General features: G+C 38.5%; 1 long non-coding RNA gene across 1 annotated transcript in view; it reads right to left on the bottom strand.

Annotated features, from left to right (window-relative positions):
- Positions 1–663: 663 nt before the first annotated feature.
- Positions 664–16,130, bottom strand: part of LOC142856749 (uncharacterized) — a 37,752-nt gene continuing 22,285 nt past the window's right edge. Inside the window, exon 3 of the long non-coding RNA XR_012911716.1 lies at positions 664–696. This is a non-coding gene — a long non-coding RNA (uncharacterized LOC142856749). The remainder of the gene's footprint in view (positions 697–16,130) is intronic.

Here is a 16,130-nt window from a genome sequence, read left to right as displayed (position 1 = left end):
ATCAAACTACTGTTCGACAGAACTTTTACTTTTTAATCAATGCTATTGATGTCTGCAAACACTCTTCTTCATCTTACTAGGCCATGCTCATCATCCAAAAGTCTGTAACTGATCAGTCATTTCTGCAAGAAAGCACCCATAACCAACCCCTTCAGGCCCAAATTTAACCTCACCTTTCACCTTTCCCTCTGACTGATTTCTTCCTTATCCACGTCCCTCTGAAAGCACTTCTTTTGCCATGTGGTGTCCTTTGTCACACAATTCACTCTACTGGAAGCAGTTGCTAACCTACTGACCAGTCTTTCATGCGTTTGCTCTTAGGAAGGTAGATGTTAGCCTTAGCGTGTGTGTGTTTGTGTGTGTGTGTGTGTGTGTGCGCGCGCGCGCACGGGAGTGCGTGTGTGCCTTTTTTATGTTTTTGATGATTCCTCTTTAGTATGTGATATGTCCATTATTGCTTAACTGATAACTGTTTTTCAGAGAAGCATGTTGTTTGTAGCTCATTATTTCTTTCATTTGGAGAATCTGCAGAGTTCCTTTCTCTAACACGCAGCAGCCAGCAAGGTACATGTATACAGATGGATGGTCGGGTTTGTCCTTCCCAGTCTCTTTGTTTCCAGCTTTGCACCAGACTTGCTTGTAGCTTGTAATTGAACATCAAATGCATATTGCTGTGCATAAAAATATACTAGAAAACTGAAAAGAAAGACAAAAACAGAGAAAGAAAATGTTAAACACCGTGTTCATAAGTAAGGTGCTCTGTAAGTAAGGACTTCCATAATCTAGAACTAGAGTTCAGGAACTGGCATGACTCTCCCGCAACTGGCTTATGCAATACTTTCTTTTAGGCAATCACGGTTGATTGCGCAGCTAGCTCCCTTTCAGAAACTGTTATATGAGCATCACTTTAGTATATTCTGAGAGTAAATGATGAAAGCACCAAAACGCAGATTGTAGGCAACACTGAGCAAGCATATCCAACAAGACTCTGGGTTACAGAAAAAGATGCCGGATGCCTGTCTTTGCAAATCCTTATTTAATAACCCGAGTTAACAAGTATGTGTGCTATTCAGTTTCAAAAATCTATTTTCAGAATTTTAAAAACTGTATGGTATTTGGAGATCTTAAAAATGTAGATTTGTTGTTTATACTAGTTCAGGAGACTATTGGTGTATCTGAGACAATAATGGGGCATGTATCTGTAAATTTCTAGGTAACCACAGAAAAGCTTTTCAACTCACTGCTTTTTTTTGCTTTAACATGGGCCAAAGTAAATATATGTATAACTCTTTCAGGATCATATCTATGCTTGTGTATTGTGTATTGCTGTTTTTCTTAAAGGGAAGAAAACCTGAATAGGATTGGACACCTCAGCTGTAAATACCTGTGTTCCAGACACACAGCTGGAAAGTCATTTTTTCCTCCCCATCTCTTTCCCATGGCTAAAATCAGCATGGCTCTCCTGAGGTTGAAAAGACAAAGTTGTATTGTCACTAAGTCCCGCCATGCCCACCTCAAGTGTGGCACCTGCACTGAGCTACGGTCACCTGGATCTTCAAGCGTGGCTTGCAATCTCATCTAAGAGTGTTAAAGGCATTGTTATCTGGAGAAACACTAATCCTTGCCTAACGATTTGAGTAGGAATATTTAAAAAGCCAACTGGTCAAAGACAGGGATATTTTATTGCACCTCAGCCCGTGAGGTGTTTAAACATCAGAAGGGACAATCAGAAAATAACTATTTTTAAACTCCCAGCAGGAGTTTAAGCTGCTGCCACTAATGGGCACAGAACAGAAAGGTGGGCGCTGCTCTAATGTTTCAGATGTTGTCACAATGCATCATCCTATTTTAAACCCAGATCAGTGGAAAATGCCCTTCCCTTGAAGATATTTCTGTGCTGCTTTATACGCAAATTTTTTGAGGTTTCTATTTATTCCCCAACCAATTCTTTTCAAGTTTAAAAGTAAGAATTGCCCCAATTTCCTACGACCCTTTAAAAGAGTAAGCTGTTGTGGCTTAACTACTTCTTGTCATTTTTACATTAAATTAAAAGGGAAAAAAACCAACTAAAATTGTGTGTGTGTGTGTGTGTGTGTGTGTGTGTGTGTGTGTACAGACACGCACACACATGTTCACATACACACTGCATGGACCTGTGAGGGCACCTGTGGAATCCAGAGGTCAATGCGGGGCATTTTTCTTTTTCCCTTTCCACTTTATTTTTCTGAGACAGGATCTCTCACTGAATTTGGTACTGAGTAAGCCAACTAGACTGGTTGAACAGCAAATCCCTGGGATCCCTGTCAGGATTTGAACTTAGATTCCCATGCTTACACACCAAGCATTTTGACCAAAGTCATTTTTCTCAATGCTCAGATTTTGATTGTAGAAAATAAAACGGTGATTAAATATTTTATTTAGATGCTACACAGTTCTAAACAATAGTTGTGCTATTAGTTATGTATGTGAATTACTAGGATAATATATACCTCCTGTTTTGCATTAAAAATTTTTATTGCAATGTCTTTAGACTAAAATTTACACATATTTCTCGGAAATCACGCAAAATTCTTTCCCTGTATTTTGTCTCCAAAGGCAACATTTTGCACATCTTTAGTCTTCAAGCTCAAGAGGTGGCTGGGAGGCAATCCACCCATCTCGCTCAGCTTTCCCATCTTGCTTAGACTCACTGTGTGTTATTTTGAACTTTAAATTTTTAATGTTTCAATCTTCAAAGCCATGACCATGAAACCTTGTCATGAGTGGGTGCTATATGGTGTGTGGCTAGGGGCTACCTTCGTGGCTTAGTAAATTAGCCAGCTAGTAAATCAGTTAACTAGTTCTTCTGATTACATGTCTGTTCAAGAACTAGTTGTCCAGGAGAGAGACAGCAGCACAGTGGAAGGGTCCAGATGGATGTCAAACAAGAAAACATAAATGGCTACAAGCATCATGGCTTATTTCCCCTGCAAGAAACAGGGCGCTTTGAGCAACACTGGATATAATGGGAGACAGATCTTTAGCTCACCTCTCTGTGCATCCAAGGGTTAGGTTTTGTCGTGGTTTTTATTGAGTGCCCCCTGGGTGCAGAGCTTTATATGAGTAGAAGAAAACAGCTTTGTGAGTAGAGAGACATATGAACAGGACCCAAGGTCTTGAATTCTTGGGTGAATCTTGTGAGACTTCTGGAATCCAGTCCTTGAATGGATACTTTTTGCTTTTCTCTCTCTCTCTCTCTTTTTTAATTTTTCTGTCTGTACAGGAGAAACTGTAAGGTGTGCTAAAACACGAACTATCACTACCAGGAAATGGAAAGAAAAAGCATTCACTTTCAGTTTTTCCTTGTCTTTTAGAAGAATATTCTGTCATTAGATATAATACAACATAACTCAATATTTTATTTACCTCAAAGCCACATGCTATGCTTAGCCCTTGGAATATACATCCTAGTTTTACCTATGTCAAAGGAATCTAAGTGTTAGGGACTATTCCCAATTTCAGACAGGAAAAAAAATGAGGCTTATATTTTTCATTTATCTGAAGTTGTAGAATGATTAATAGACAAGACCAGATATGAATTACATATTATTTTAGCATAGCATCCATGTTTTGCTATTTTATAATTCCTCTATATCCCTCTTTAATTCTTTGTTTTAGTGTACTGTTTCATACACTGAATCCAAGGAAAATGAAAAAAATTACTTCTAAGATCTGTAGCCTGTTCATGGTCAGACATGAAGATGTCCCTATGTTATGTTACACATAGAATCTTAGAGAATAAATTACATGTCCTTAACCACCATTGTCTACGCCCAACCACAACAAAAAGACTAGGATAAAGGACAAGATAAAAACCACCCAAAGGCACATGAAATGAAGTTTCTCAAGAGTAACTTGGAGTCCCCCATTTGGAAGCAAAGTCCTGGTGCCAGTTTTTATAAAAATGATGTGTTGGATGACTGGCAAGTCATTTGCAGCTCAGTGCAGAACACTTGACAATCAGCAGCAAGAGTAGAGTGGAGTTTTAACCAGGAAAGAGCAGAGGGGAACAGAGCAGTAGGCACATTCCACATCCTACACTTTAATCCAGGAGCTCTGAATTTATGAGTCCTCAAAGGCCTTTTCAAAAGCTGGAGGAAGAATCTAGGCTGGTAGTCTTCAGAGGACACTGTGCAGAGAACAAAGCCCTGATGGCATCAAATCAAGGGACATCCGCCCTCCAAAGAACTGGTAATAAATCTCAGGAGAGACACCCACTGCACCACATGGATCTTGGCACACTCATAAAAATATCTTCATTCCCGAGGCCATCAAAATTCCTGCTTAAAGAGGCTTCATTATAAAAGAAGGAAAGTACACTTCTGTCAGACGCCGGGCCCGGCTGCCTGCAGCCTTCAGCACTGAGAGGAAGGCGTCCACACAGCATGGGTTGTTTGAACAGTAACTCAGCAGCAAATGAAACCTCATGGTCAGAGCCTGCTGGTGTGCACGCCCCATCGTACAGAGAGACAGATGGAGGTGAGGAGCCAGGGACGGCTTCCAGTGCAGATGGGGTGCCAGGAAGGTGGCTTGTTAATAACGCTGCTGCTCCCAGCAACTTCTTGTCAGCAGTCAACGTTTCAGGATCATGGACTTGTGGCTTCTTGAAAATTGCTGTAGGACTGACATAATTCCTAGTGTAATTCCTGGTGTAGTTCCAATAACAAGAGGAGAAAATCTCATAGTGCTCAAAAGGGCTGGGCGAAGGCCATTGCTGTGCAGTGACTGACATTTGATGAAACTTTACATCTGGGCTGCCAACACGCATGCTCTTCCAAGAATCAAAGCCTTAGGTTTAAGGTGCAGGTCAATCATTTCTCATTTTTCTTTAATTTTTGGAAAAAATCAAATAATCCAAACCCACCTTTGCTTGGAGATCATTTCTTTAAACGTTTTTAAATGAATGCTGTGAGATAAATTTGAATGTTGGACAACCAAACTTCTTGTGGGCAGGGGTTGTTTTCCAATTATCAGTCCAGAAGAATAATTTTTATACAAATGAGGAGATTTTAATTAAGTCAGATTAGTGCAAAGTCATCCAGGAAGATGAAGATGAACACTAGAATTTGATGAGATAGCACATTAGCTTCCCCCAAAAGAGTCATCACTACACTTCTTCTAATGGGCCACATTCTTTACTTCTCAAAAATAAAACTTGTAATGGATGTTCTATATTTCTTCCTTGCATAAGCCTCAATGAATGAAAGTCTTACAAAATTTCTTACTGAGCAATTTAAGAATTTACAGTGTGCATGACCAAACTAATCAACTATTCAACTATCCTGCTGATCTTACAAAATAAATGAAGCTTAATGTTTCTGGAGTTGTTTAACAGGGAGCTTCATTTGCTTAGGTGTTGCTGGTGCGTATGTATCACAACCGTATGGTTGATTTCATTCTCTCTTTTTTTTCCCACCCTCCAGTTCCTTCATTCTGATATGACCAGCTCTAACACATGAATAGTGTTATGTAAACATAAAAGAGAGCTTTCTTTGCATTCTTCAGGTGCAGGAAATGTCAGCTTTGCAATATTGTGACTATGCAAAACACACCCAAATTCCTTATCATTTTGCTGGAGTGGGTATCCTACAGTATAGGCACTTGAATGTGCTGCTTTAGCAGAATGATTCAGCCGTTTCAAAACAGTTATTTTTGTATTTTAATGTAAGGCCTTCAGTGCTGATAATGAGAAAGATAATGATAAAGAGAAGAAAGCAGAATGAAGTTCATGGACTGAATCCAAATATCACCAAAGAAAATGTTGCCAGTTGAACTGCACAGTTAAGCATGAACTAATTTGTGAAATAAAATTAAGAGCCACCATATGCCTGGATGGATTTTTCTTTCTTCACAACTGAATTTTCTCAAACTGTCTAGCTCCAGTGGGCCCAGTAAATACGGCTTTGCTAAAGCTATCACATATAAACACTTCCCTTACCTTATTTGGTCACTGTAAAAGGAATATCTTTCCCATCTGCTTTGCCCTCTGCTAAAGTCAACAGGCAAATATACTGAAGGCCTGAATTCCAGCCCTTGTGTGATCACCAGGTTTGTACATAAACTTGAGTTTGGTCTCAGGCTACAGGATGTTTCAGGCTACAGCTATCTCATCTTCAAAGTTGCAAGATCATTGGAAGGATAAAGTGAGATCATGAAAATTGCCTGCCCTTGATACTCGAAAGCACCGCATACACAGCCTGATTATTGCCAATAGTTCTAAGATTTACAGTTAAGGCATTTGCCCCTAGAAATTTATGTGCGTAAATTTTTTATAATCATAGTAACCCTACTTTATTAGTATCAATGGGAGTACTAATGTCTTTGTGCTTATAGGAACAATTCCATTTGGCAGTTGTGGATAAAGAGTTTTTGCTTATTGGACATTATAATAAATATGCAGACGACGAGGAACATGTTAAAACTACAATTATTCCCATTTTACAGATGAGCACAACCAGTTTCTGAGAGGTGCAAGTATGTGCTTGAGCAGGAAGCACCGCCACAGAGAAACATACACAGGATAACTGCAGTCAGACTTCTTGCACTGACCAAGAATGAAAGGACAATAGGAAAGCATGTTCTTCAATTGCTCCTGTCCTACTTAGGTATAGGATGTAAGAGAGAAGCGTTGCTTCCATCCTGAGCTCTCTTTAAAAATTCATGCTGTCCACGGAGCGACCTCTGAGGAAAGAGATAGGATCACCAGAGGGAAACCATCTCCACAAACAGTCTCCATGCTCCAGGCTACTACATTGCTAGCCTGACTTCCAGCAGAATGTGTAGAATCTTGTGGTAGGCTCTAGATCATGAGGCTTGCCATCGAGTGTTACACAAAGGAGAAGGGAAAAACAAAATAAAACACAGAAGTATACAGAAATCCCTGGGACATTATCAAACTTTAAAACAAATAAATAGAATTCTCTCTCTCTCTCTCTCTCTCTCTCTCTCTCTCTCTCTCTCTCTCTCTCTCTCCCTCCCTCCCTCCCTCCCTCCCTCCCTCCCTCCTCTCTCTCTCTCTCTCTCTCTCTCTCTCTCTCTCTCTCTCTCTCTCTCTCTTTCTCCCCAACTCTCTCTCTTTTTCTCCAAAGTAAACCTGTTGATGTATTTTTTTTTCTTTCCTTTAATCCCTGGTTGTCTTTCAGGTGGGGGAAGGGTAAGAGTTAGAAGTGAGGCCAAGTGATGAAGGAAAGTAGCCAGTCTGTCCCTCTAATACTGCTGATAATGTGTTCCCGGACCGGAACATGCACACTGAGGAGCATGGAAAAGGAAAAGAGAATAAAAAAGAAAGGAAGAGGCTGATTTTTGATTGGCAGAAGGAGGAGCCAAACTCTGAAGTGGCAGAATTCCCTCAAAGACTCCACAAAGCTCTCACTTTAGGTTCCCATCCTGGTCACTCTTTCTTCATGCAGGTTTGTGGGTGTGTCTGTATAGCTAAAACTTATCTATTTTTAACTGGTATATTTTACAAATTGTTTCTTTTTCTTAGGATCTTTGAGTTTCATATTTGATTATTTCAAACAAAACAAGTTAGACATTCATTCACAGAAAGGCAACAGGCACATAGGCACACATACCCTGACATGCCCTCTAGATGATAAATGAATCAGATAAATCTATATATAAATAGTTTATTGATCTGCTGTTCTCTGAGGTGTTGCCACTTCACACAGTAGCCCCCAGTGATCTATTTGGCATTGGGCCTTTAGGTGAGCTGAAAGATGACTGAATCGAGGTGCTGCTAGAAGGTAACCTGTTAGATCTTTGTCCTAAGGACACAGAAATGGGAGTGGAACACGTGGGTGAGCTAGAAACACCTTCTCATTTTAGGGCAGAACTCATTCCTGGTTCTGTGCAAGGCTCTTCCTTGGGATAAATCATAGCACAGGAGTCTGCTGTAGACAAGAAGAGCCTAGCAGGTAACGAGCACAGCCAGTAAGCTGCCAGCTTATTGACAGCCTGTGTGGGATTTCATAGTCAACGGGGATGTCAGCTTCCAGGGAGTTCAAACAGAAGCCTTCCTGAAAGCAAACTCCAAGACAGTAATTTCGCCTGTCAGGAATGGTGAGCCAGATGGATTTAGCAGTAGTCTGACATGGCCAGTCGCTAACAGAGATTTTGAAAGGCGATGAAAATCACCCCACATTACTTTTCTCACCATTTCTAGCGATTTCTACTTGCAGAAACCTCAGCTTTAAAATCAGGAAGGTCTGAGCACTAGAACAAAGGGTCAGCAGAAGAAGAATTTCTGCAAGGAAGAGCCAGCCTTCAGACCTGGCAATTTACTCCTGCAAGTTTAGCTGTCCTCTTCATTCAGAACTAGGTCCTCTGGCTCACCTGAATTCCCCTCGTGTCCAGAGAATCCATTCTCACTGAAGCTCACAACACATCTAACTGAGGAATCTTACAGAAGTCAAAAATTTCTAGAAACATTTTTTCCTCTGTAAGTGTCAATAAATACAAAACCTATGATATATATCCTACTCTTTCTCAGTGCCATGATTTTATTTGGAAAATGGAAAGAATTGAGAGTGTTGGATTAATCTTTTAATGCTAACTAAAGCATTTTTATTAGTTTGTTTTATAAGAGAGATGCTTGTTCGTTTTCTGGCTGCTCAGCCCCTAAATAACCACACAGAAACTATATTAATTAAGTCACTGCTTGGCCCATTAGCTCTACCTTCTTATTTCCTAACACTTACATCTTAATTTAACCCAATTCTATTAATCTGTGTATTGCCACATGGCTATGGCTTACCGGCAAAATTTCAGAATGTCTGTCTCTGGCGGTGACATTCCATGGCTTTTCCCTGATTCAGCCCTCTTTCTCCCAGCACCCAGTTTAGTTTTTCCCACCTAGTTCTGTTTGACCTGCTCTGCTATAGGCTCAAAAGCATTTTCTTTATTAACCAATGGTATTCTTAGCATACAGAGGAGAATCCCACATCACCTCCCCCTTTCTGTTTAAATAAAAAAGAAGGTTTTAACTTTAACATAGTAAAACTAAATATGACCAAACAGGTATCTAGCAAGAATTACAGGTATAATATTTATATCTACTTTATCTTTTATCATAACTAAGGAAAACTATAACTATTCTTCAACTCTATCAAAGACTCCAAAAGCATATAATATTACCTAAGTAAATAGGAAGTTCATTGCAAGCAACTTCAAATCTCTTGAATTGACAGAGATATCTTACTACCTGGACAGTCACCCAAATTTTTCTGTACCATTGACGTATTCATTTTCAGCCCACAGGCCCATAGTATCTGTCAGAGCTCCATGAAGCAAGAAATTTCAAGACAGTTCTGCCTATATTGGCAGTTTGTCAGTCACTTTCTTCTGTGTCCTGCAGAATGTCTTGCAGACACTTTCATGAAGCAGAAACCAGAGGACCATCCTACCTTCTTTGTTGTAAGAGGGCCATTTGTTTGCTTCAAGCTGCTCAGCCCCTACATAACCACACAGAAACTATATTAATTAAATCACTGTTTGGCCCATTAACTCTATCTTCTTATTGGCTAACATATCTTAATTGAACCCATTTCTGTTAATCTGTGTATTGCCACATGGCTGTGGCTTACCGGCAAAGTTTCAACATGTCTGTCTCTGGCAGTGGCTCCATGACTTCTCTCTGACTCTGCCTTCTTTCTCCCAGCATTCAGTTTAGTTTTCCCTGCCTAGCTTTGTTCTAACCTGCTCTGTTACAGGCTCAAAGCAGTTTCTTTATTAACCAATGGTAGTCAGAGCATATAGAGGGAAATCCCACGTAATTTTTGTATTTTGTACTTCGTAATTCTTAGCCAATAAAAGTACCCCCATTAACTGCATTATATCAAAATTTTCTTGTTATATGCATACAAAACATCAGCTTTTGGGTCTTTATTGGGTCTCTGCCTCAACCTAATCAACAAGTTCTGCAAGTATAATCTTTCTAGTTGAAAATGGAAACCATAATATATCTGTAGTGGTTGAAAGGCATTATCAACACACTTATACAAACTTGTTCACTGCTTATCTTGTTATTTCTATTTGGCCTGATCTTTAATTTTGGCGGTATGGTTTAAGTGTGAAACATCTCTCAACTTGGCTCCAACTTGTGACAATTTTAGTAATGTTGTAGAATGTCAGGGATAAGCCTGTTGATGTAGGCAGTGGGCCCTAAAGCTAGTAACCTAGCCACACTTTTACCTGAGGGCTTTGTTTCTTGAACTCCTAAGATGTAGCAGGCCGCACATGAAATCCCTGAAACTGTGAGTGCTTCCTAAGCTTCCATGTCTTCACTGTCAGGGAACTGTGAGTCAAGGACACCTCCCTCAAGTTGCTTCTGATAGATGATTTTGTACAACAACAATTACAAAGCAACTAATATAGAAGATTTCATATAGATAGACAAGTAACTTGGCAGTGTCTATATAGATATTGATAGAGATAAAGACAGACATTGATAATTATCCCTCTTACTTCATTGTGTAAGCGCTAGAGTGTCAAGGTCTTACATTTGAACACAGAATAAGCAAAGTTGCACATGGTATAATCTGCCCTGAATACCATCATTCTCTCCTCACCTTTCTAACTACTCACCCTTTACCTTAGTTATAGAGCATACACACTACCTTAGTCTTTCATTTGGAGCTCACCTTATCTACAATATGATCCACATATTGAAGATAATATTTTCCCAAAGGATCTAAAGATATATACAGAAAAGTGTCACTTTGAGAATTCCATCAAGCAGCTCTTCTTCAGGGCCTGGAGTTTACAACTTGATCCTCTTTAAGCTGCCAACTCCTTCAATGTCCTGTTGTTGATTCAGAATCAAGGTTTTGATTCATGCACTTATACCTAATGAGTGCAGAATCAAGGTTTTGATTCATGCACTTATACCTAATGAGTGCAGAATCAAGGTTTTGATTCATGCACTTATACCTAATGAGTATTCTATTGTTCTTTATGGATTCAGGTATAGTTAGAAGGGTCACAGAATATACTGCTTTAACTACACCCAATCTTTCAGTTCTGTTGATAAGGAACATTTAATGAATAATATAATAGCATTTATGAATTCTATAAATTACTATGGTTTTGGAATACATATTCTTCTACCTTAGCTCAGTGTTACTATTATTATATACTTATTTTGAGTAATATATATTTATGTATATATATACATATATATCCTATAGCAAGCAACGCAAACATGTATACAAATAGTGTTATTGCTAATAACAAGGGCCTGATATATCATAATCAACATTTTGAGCTGTAGTCATCAAATATAAATGAACCAAGTAGAGAGCCACCCCAGACAAATGAACTGGTGGAACTGAGCTACCCAAGACTGTTAGCGCCCAGACACTGCCACCAAGAGTCTCAGATGCCAGACATGGAGCTGAATATGTGGTGTTTGCCTGGTGGACTTCTGTCTTACCCTCGTCTTTCCTTACCATGCCCCATTCCCTTTCCTTACCATGCCCCATTCCTCTCTTCTGGAATAGGAATATGTTGTCCTAGTGTATATCATAAGTGTTTAAGGTTTGAAATTTTATATATCCTCCAGGTTACAGGAGCTTACAGGTAAGAGGTTGCCTGAGTCTCAGACGAGACTCTAAACTTTTGGGACTGTTAAGCCTTTGGGATCTCTTAGAGATGAACTAAATCCATTTTGTGTTACAGAATGAACATGAGACTTCAGTAGGCAGAACTAGAAGGTCACATTTTAAAGTGATATGTTTGAATGTTGACTGTAACAGCTTGTTATAATTAACTTTGGTTGTCACGTTACTTGGATTAGGAACACCTATGAGATTAATGAAGAGCACCTTTGCATGTGTCCATAAGAATGTGTCCCATAGAACTGAGAGGAAAATCCCTGAATGGCAGTGGTGCCAGTCCCTGGGCTGGATTCTGAATGTGAATTAAAAAAAACAAAAGAAAGCCAGCTGCAAGCCAGCATTTCTCTTTCTCTGCTTCATGATCTACTATGTTGAGCAACTAAAATAAACATTTCTTCATAAAAATGGCTCCTTGTCAGGTATTAGGTCATAGTTAATGTTAATTTAGATGTGCTAGTAAGAATTGACTTTAATGATGAGAATGAGATACACTTTATGAAGTTTAATTTTATGAAAACCTATAGTATTGGAAGGGATTATCTTGTTGAGAGTGATTATAGTCATCATGTGTTAAGAAGAGGCAAGATAGCTGGAGTCTTGAGAGTGTTCAAAGACAGCACTGAATCCTGGAGAATAAAGTAGGCATCAACGCTGAGTTAATAATGGTAAAGAACATCATAGACCAGATTTCAGATGAATGTAGAAATCTATAATCCTCGTGTGGTCTTGGTACCATGATTAGGGAGAGGTGCATCACAATTGCATATCTAGTACCTCTTTCATTTATCTGTAGAGATGTGCTATGCATAGCTTTAGCAGAACATGTTAACAATCAATAATGTTATTGACTCTCTAAGCCTGCACCGGCAGCTTCCTCTACCTGTGTCATTGCTAGTCAATGTGTTCCCTTATTTTGCAACTGTGTTGTCATTTTCTTTTTTTTTCCCTGTCATTCTTTCAGTATTTCTTTTTAAAGACAATATCTCAGGTAGCCCAGGCTGGCCTCAAAGTCCGTGCATATCTTAGATTGACTTTCAACTTGGAATTCTTCTGCTTCTACCTCTAGAGCGCTAGAATTACAGGTGTGGTTTCCAAACCTAGGTGTTTTCAATGTTATTTCAACTCCTTACTTTCCTTCTTTACTGGTGTTAACTAACTGCCCTCGTTAACTGATCCTTTCCTTGCTGTGCTTCTCAACTTTATTCCTCCATTTTTACCTCTAACTTTCTAGTCATGTTTTCATTTTTATTCTCTTAGACCCTTCACTATTCGTTCATATTTATATTATACTTCTAAAAGAAATCACGTTAATATGTATTCTCAAGCTGGCTTTAGTTCACAATTCTTTTGCCTCTGCATCCCCATTTCACACTTTTCCTAACAGCACCTTCTCTGTTGAGAGAGATGTCATACACTGAGAGGCAGCATAGCTGCCAGCATAGATTCTAAATTCTTCATGCCTAGAAAGAAACCTTAATTTAGCAATACTTAGCTATCTAATGAAGTTATTTGTACTCTTCGTACCTCAGTGTAAAAGGAAAATGGTGATACTATATATAGGACTATGAAGAGAGCAACATGAGCTAATTTGTATTGCACCTCTATGAGGGTTATCACATAGTAAACACGGAATAACTGCTAACTCAGTCGTTCTCAATTTTTTTAAGGCTGCACCCTTTTAGTGTGGTTCCTCTTGTTATAGTAACCCTTAATCATAAAATTATTTCATTGCTACTTCATAACTATAATTTTGATACTGCTATGACTTATAATGTGAATATCTGATATTCAACCCTCAAGTGGGTCACAACCCACAGTTGAGAATCACTACTAACTACTATTATTGTATTACCAGTATTCACTTCCCCAAACTGTTACAATATTATGGTACTTTCTACCTATTCCTTATCACGGTTAACAGAAAAATGTCAATATGTATATTTAAGATATTTCATAATCTGAGTTCAGACCAGGTTTTGTAACTATTCAGTTTAGTATTTTATTGGTTATTGAAATTTCAAATATAACAAATTATTTCAGTGCTCCTCATCAGAAACCATACTATCATGCTCCCATGCTATTGACTGTATGTGTTTAACTAAGCATTTCAACTTCATGTCTCCAACACGTGTATTTCAATGTCAACTTTACCTTTGCAAACTTTCCCTGTCAGGAAGGCTAACGAAAGTTATGCTTGTATTTGTCTCCTTGAGCACTATTTATTGAGCCTCTATCACTTAATCAGCTATCTTAAATTATAGTTAAATGCATATATTTCTGACTTTTTGCTACACTCTCCACCAGTTATAACCAAAGGGGTATTTAATTTGAAATCTTCAAGGCTAAAGCAAACACATCTTAAACATCTTTGTATTAGCACATAAAATCTAGGACCACACAGCCTCATAAAACACATTATGTGCTTTTCCACAGAACACATGGCTAGCAAATGAGCTGCCAACATAAGACACATAATGACTAGATTTTTAAAATTATGACATAGACAATTTTTTCTCTAAAGGATGATGCCTAGCTGAGATATTGATCTACGGCATTTATTTGTGATATTTTTTGCAAAACACTTAATTAGATCTTGGATTAGTTTTTAAAAGTATTTTAAACAGTGTGTAAGTATAAAACAGTTATTTCCTAATTAATGAAATAAACTTACTTTATGAATATTGAACTTGACAGTAAATTATTTCTTATCATAAAATCTTGTAAAATATCACTTAAACTTGTTAATTTTAGAATTGACTCCCTACTATTAAGCTTCCTGAATATTTTCATATTAATACATTTTTCACGTAAGATTTTGTTTGAATTTACCCTACATGCAGATTATGCTCATGCTAGAAGGTATAAGTTGCCAAATAAAAAGTCTACTTCTGGGTATATGATACCTCCCTTTGAGTTGTTGGTCAGGGGTTTTCCAAAGAAATATCCCCATTTGGAACAATACAGGTACTTGATTGTCCATCAGAGCTCAAGGGCGATACCCTATTACTGAAGACACCACACACAAATGACTTTGGAGAAATCATTTGGTACTGACAAGCAAACTTCTTTCCCGCTGGCTAGTTTTAACAGTACCAGGAGGTACTGTTGAACAACCATAACCCAGTTGTGAACACTGAGAGCTACAAAAATGACGAGTATGGGGATAATCAACTTTGGATTTGATTTAAGACCAGTTCTACAAAAGGAAAAACAAGTCTGACACCATAAATCTGAAAAAAAAAAGCCATGGTTGGGGAGTTTATTTGTCCTAGGGGTGAATTTACTACTATTATTTTTCTAAATAGATGTAACATCAAACTGAACTCATATAATCATATCCATGGATTAGTATATCTTTCAGACATAATCAGGAACGTTTCTTTATGTGGAGAATGTGGTTAGTGTAGAAACTCACAAACAGTAGAAGGGCAGAGAATAAATAGCTGGAGTGCTTAGTCATAAGTGCAACTAGTGCATCACAATCTCCTCCCCCCACCAAGCAACAGGAATCAGTGTGAAGGAGGAAGCAGAACTGTATGAGCCAGAAGTAGCTTGGGAAGGCTGAAGTAAAACAGAACTTTACATGACCAAAGCATTGTGCACATGAGGTCACAGAGCTACATTGCCTGCACAAGACCTATCTAAGATGAAGCCTGATGACACTCTAGCATGGTTGTGGGAAGGGGGTTATGAGTCTAGCTGATGAGCGGATATTAGTGAGTATCTCTGAGGGGTAAGTCAGACTTCTACGTCTGTCATGTTTTAACAGATGTGCCCACAACAATGAATGTATGCTTGACCCAGGTTGGACTCAAAAGGATAGAAACAATTTTAAAGGTCACAGAGTTGGGGACAGTGGATCTGGGAGGTGTTAGGGAGAAATATAGGAATGGATAGGCTTAAAATACATTGTATGTAAGTAAGAAATCCTCAAAAGTAATTAAAATATATTCAGTTTAAAAATACTTTAAAACTTTGTTTCAAATCAATCATCAAAGCATTCTGAAGCTATTTCTTTCCAAAATAATAACATATACTTTGTTCACGTGTCTACAGGATCACTGTGTCAATTAACTAGGAATTTCTGTTTCTCCTCTGAACAATAATCTTCCTTGTACACAGAGCAAGGTTCTTTGTCTTCTTGGCAGCCTCTTGGACTGAACTTTGATCTATGTATTCATTCCACCTTTGAAACAGCTGAGAAAGTCTAGGAGAAAAATATCTGCCGACCAGCACACATTCCTAGACCTAAGATGCTTGATTTTTAGACCCAATCCAGCCTGGTTGGGGTATCTCATTGCTCAGATCTCATCTCATTATTTTTTCAATTCATATTGGATTCACTGTTAAAGCTATTTTCAGTCATGCACATTGACCTAGATTCTCCCACAGTGTAAGCTACTCCCCAGGAGTAAGCTAGGTACTTGAGGAAAGTGCATTAACACTTTCAGGTATGCTGTATTTGCTGGTTTCCAG

The sequence above is a fragment of the Microtus pennsylvanicus genome, chromosome 9, assembly GCF_037038515.1.
Source record: "Microtus pennsylvanicus isolate mMicPen1 chromosome 9, mMicPen1.hap1, whole genome shotgun sequence".
Classification (NCBI taxonomy): domain Eukaryota; kingdom Metazoa; phylum Chordata; class Mammalia; order Rodentia; family Cricetidae; genus Microtus; species Microtus pennsylvanicus.
Note: the sequence above shows the minus strand (reverse complement) of the source record. Positions and strands in the feature narration are given on the sequence as shown.